The sequence below is a fragment of the Tasmannia lanceolata genome, unplaced genomic scaffold (genome assembly GCF_043159265.1).
Source record: "Tasmannia lanceolata isolate RefF3 unplaced genomic scaffold, GAP_Taslan_0.1 ptg000119l, whole genome shotgun sequence".
NCBI lineage: Eukaryota > Viridiplantae > Streptophyta > Magnoliopsida > Canellales > Winteraceae > Tasmannia > Tasmannia lanceolata.
Genome location: NW_027518795.1, coordinates 482,501 through 487,500, shown reverse-complemented (window position 1 = coordinate 487,500; position 5,000 = coordinate 482,501).

The window sequence follows — 5,000 nt, the reverse complement described above, 5'->3', positions numbered from 1 at the left end:
GCATTTTTTGCCCGGATATGCCCAAGAGTGCCCCGATAGGCCCGTTACGCCCCGGTATGAACGCGTATGCCCGGATAGACTCGGTATGCCTTGGGATACATGCGTATGCCCCGATAGGCTTGGTACGCCCCGATATGCGCACGTGTGCCCCAGTAGGGCTCGGTATGCCCCGGTATGTACGCGTGTGCCCCGATAGGCCCGGTATGCCCCGATAGGCCCGGTATGCCCCGATATGCACACGTGTGCCCCAATAGGGGTCGGTATGCCCCGGTAGGTACGCGTGTGCCCCGTAATGCACGTTTCGCAGATCTCCCCGCATGTCCCGCCCCTATATGTAATACTTACTTACTTACTTACTTTCTTTCTTGCTTGCTTGCTTGCTTGCAATGGTTGGGAGTGCCCGGCATGCCCCGCTGCAGAGACCAAGGGCGCAATGACTTGGCACCGCGGATGCCGGGACTCCGGCACTTCCCGTGGCACTGATGGTTGGTTCCAAAGACAAAAGGCCGTGCAAGGCCACCGCACCGCGGATGATTTTGCTCGTGCTGGCGCCGTTGTGTGGCCAAAGAACATGCGCGAATGCTCGTGTCGGAAGGGTTGGTGTCCTGGCCCCGCGGGTGTCACGAATGCTCGGTTGCGAAGACCATGGGACCAGAGCCATGGCACGTCGGATGATGGCTCCAGCTGGCGCCCCGGCACTTTCTGTGGCATTGATGCTCGGTTTCAAAGACAAACGTGCGCAGGGCCAGGGGACCGCGGATGACTGCTCGTGCTGGCCCCGTTGGGCGGCATTGATGGTCGGTTGCAAAGAAAATGCGCGATTGCTCGTGTCGGGGCCCGGCAAGCCAAGGCCAAGCGAGCCATGGCACGTCGGATGATGGCTCCAGCTGGCGCCCCGGCACTTTCTGTGGCATTGATGCTCGGTTTCAAAGACAAACGTGCGCAGGGCCAGGGGACCGCGGATGACTGCTCGTGCTGGCCCCGTTGGGCGGCATTGATGGTCGGTTGCAAAGAAAATGCGCGATTGCTCGTGTCGGGGCCTGGCAAGCCAAGGCCAAGCGAGCCATGGCAACGCGGATGATGGCTCGCTAGTGCTGGCGCCGTGCACAGTGGCCTCGCACACTCGCCCTGCACGCTTCCCTTGCACGCAGCCTTGCACACTAGCCTCGCATGCGAGCCTTGCACCCTAGCCATGCAAACTAGCCTTGCACGGTAGCCATGCACACAAGCCGTGCACATTAGCCATGCGCACAAGCCCCGCACACTAGCCTTGCGCACAACCCTTGCACACAAGCCATGCACTCGAGCAATGCACACAAGCCTTGCACTCAAGCAATGCACACAAGCCCTGGACACTAGCCTTGCACACGGGCCTGGCACACAAGCCTTGGGCACTAGCCTTGCGCACTAGCGTTCCACATGAGCCTTGCACACTAGCCTTGGACACTAGCCTTGCACACAGGCCTTGCACACTAGGCATGCTTGGGCGAGCTGATCCCGCATCAAGTCGACGGGTCTAGGCATTCTTGGGCGCAGATCCCGCATCGTCTCGTCGCGTCTGGGCGCAAACACGTCGCGTCTCGTTGCGTCTTCAGAAGTCGTCGCTAACAGCACCTTTGGTTGCCACTGGTGGTTAGGCTGGTTGGTTGCGCAAACCCTATAGGAGGGTGGCATGCTGGTGGGCGTTTTTGCCCGGATAGGCACTAGAATGTGCAGATTTTGGGCGTTTTTGCCTGGATAGGCTAAGGAATGGGCATGCTTTGGGCGTTTTTGCCCGGATAGGCACCGGAATGCTTGGCCTTGGCTTGTCCTAGCAAGGCATTGCTGGGTTGGGCTCCCTTGGCCTTTTGGGCGCCTTGGACGATGTCTTGCGAAGACCATGGGCACAAGGCCATGGCATATGGTGAGGAAAGGACCACGGTTGCCAAGGTTAGGCACCGGAATGCTTGGCCTTGGCTTGCCAAAGCAGGGCATTGTTGGGTTGGGCTCCCTTGGCCTTCCGGGCGCCTTGGACACTGTCTTGGGAAGACCATGGGCACAAGGCCATGGCATATGGTGGGGAATGGACCACGGTTGCCAAGGCTAGGCATATAGAGAGGAATTGCATTTTTGCCCGGATAGGCACCGGAATGCTTGGCCTTGGCTTGCCATAGCAGGGCATTGCTGGGTTGGGCTCCCTTGGCCTTCCGGGGGCCTTGGACGCTGTCTTGGGAAGACCATGGGCACAAGGCCATGGCATATAGTGAGGAATGGACCACGGTTGGCAAGGCTAGGCATATAGAGAGGAATGGACCACGGTTGCCAAGGTTGCGCAAGTTTTGGGCATTTTTTGCCCGGATATGCCCAAGTATGCCCCGATAGGCCCGTTACGCCCCGGTATGAACGCGTATGCCCGGATAGACTCGGTATGCCTTGGGATACATGCGTATGCCCCGATAGGCTTGGTACGCCCCGATATGCGCACGTGTGCCCCAGTAGGGCTCGGTATGCCCCGGTATGTACGCGTGTGCCCCGATAGGCCCGGTATGCCCCGATATGCACACGTGTGCCCCAATAGGGGTCGGTATGCCCCGGTAGGTACGCGTGTGCCCCGTAATGCACGTTTCGCAGATCTCCCCGCATGTCCCGCCCCTATATGTAATACTTACTTACTTACTTACTTTCTTTCTTGCTTGCTTGCTTGCTTGCAATGGTTGGGAGTGCCCGGCATGCCCCGCTGCAGAGACCAAGGGCGCAATGACTTGGCACCGCGGATGCCGGGACTCCGGCACTTCCCGTGGCACTGATGGTTGGTTCCAAAGACAAAAGGCCGTGCAAGGCCACCGCACCGCGGATGATTTTGCTCGTGCTGGCGCCGTTGTGTGGCCAAAGAACATGCGCGAATGCTCGTGTCGGAAGGGTTGGTGTCCTGGCCCCGCGGGTGTCACGAATGCTCGGTTGCGAAGACCATGGGACCAGAGCCATGGCACGTCGGATGATGGCTCCAGCTGGCGCCCCGGCACTTTCTGTGGCATTGATGCTCGGTTTCAAAGACAAACGTGCGCAGGGCCAGGGGACCGCGGATGACTGCTCGTGCTGGCCCCGTTGGGCGGCATTGATGGTCGGTTGCAAAGAAAATGCGCGATTGCTCGTGTCGGGGCCCGGCAAGCCAAGGCCAAGCGAGCCATGGCACGTCGGATGATGGCTCCAGCTGGCGCCCCGGCACTTTCTGTGGCATTGATGCTCGGTTTCAAAGACAAACGTGCGCAGGGCCAGGGGACCGCGGATGACTGCTCGTGCTGGCCCCGTTGGGCGGCATTGATGGTCGGTTGCAAAGAAAATGCGCGATTGCTCGTGTCGGGGCCTGGCAAGCCAAGGCCAAGCGAGCCATGGCAACGCGGATGATGGCTCCAGCTGGCGCCCCGGCACTTTCTGTGGCATTGATGCTCGGTTTCGAAGACAAACGTGCGCAGGGCCAGGGGACCGCGGAGGACTGCTCGTGCTGGCCCCGTTGGGCGGCATTGATGGTGTGTTGCAGAGAGCATGTGCGATTGCAAGTGTCGGCCGGGTTTGGGTTCCCTTGGGCTTTCGGGTGCCTTGGACGCTGTCTTGCGAAGACCATGGGCACAAGGCCCCGTCCTGGCCCCTTGTTCGATTCGCTCTCATCTTGCGCTTGCTTCCAAGGTCCTCCATGACCTTCCCCATGGCCTTGCTAGATCCCCCCCATGACGCATGACCTCTGTCCGTTGATTGGTTTTGAGTGCACACCATGCCCGGCTTGGCACCGTGTTGTCGCGTGAGTGGCATTTGGATCGTGCATGCTGGTGGGCTACCTGCCAATGCGCACAAGCCTTGCACACTAGCCTTGCGCACGAGCCTTGCACAAAAGCCTTGGACACAAGCCTTGCGCACAAGCCATGCGCACAAGCCTTGGACGCTAGCCTTGCACACAAGCCATGCATACAAGCCTTGCTCACAAGCCTTGGGCACTGGCCCATCGCAGTAGCCTTGCACACAAGCCTTGCGCACTAGCTTTGGGCACGAGCCTTGCGCACTTGCCTTGGGCACTAGCCTTGCACACAACCCTTGGGAACTAGCCTTGCGCACCAGCCTTGCCCACAAGCCTTGCACACCAGCCTTGCACACTAGCCTTGCATACAAGCCTTGCACACTAGCCTTGCACACAGGCCATGCTCACTAGCCTTGGGCACTAGCCTTGCACACAGACCTTGGGCACTAGCCTTGCGCACTAGCCTTGCCCACGAGCCTTGCACACTAGCCTTGCACGCAGGCCTTGCACGCTAGGCATGCTTGGGCCAGCAGCTCCCGCATCAAGTCGGCGGGTGTAGGCACGGTTGGGCGCAGATCCCGCATCGTCTCGTCGCGTCTGGGCGCAAACCCGTCGCGTCTCGTTGCGTCTTCAGAAGTCGTCGCTAACAGCACCTTTGGTTGCCACTGGTGGTTAGGCGGGTTGGTTGCGCAAACCCTATAGGAGGGTGGCATGCTGCGGGGCGCTGGAATGCGCAGGCTTAGGGCGTTTTTGCCCGGATAGGCACTGGAATGTGCTGGTTTTGGGCGTTTTTGCCTGGATAGGCTAAGGAATGGGCATGCTTTGGGCGTTTTCCCCGGATAGGCACTGGAATGGGCTGGTTTTGGGCGTTTTCCCCGGATAGGCACTGGAATGGGCTGGTTTTGGGCGTTTTTGCCTGGATAGGCTAACGAATGGGGCATGCTTTGGGCGTTTTTGCCCGGGTAGGCACTGGAATGCCTGGCCTTGGCTGGGCATTGCTGGGTTGGGCTCCCTTGGCCTTTCAGGCGCCTTGGATGCTGTCTTGTGAAGACCATGGGCACAAGGCCATGGCATATAGTGGGGAATGGACCATGGTTGCCAAGGTTAGGCAATATAGAGGGCGGTGGGCGAGTAGGCCATGGCGTCACTTGTTTGCCCGTGTTTGCTCCCTTTGTGCGTTGTTTGGTTTTGGGAGCACACCTACCTTGCTAGGCTCGGCGGCTTACCCCTG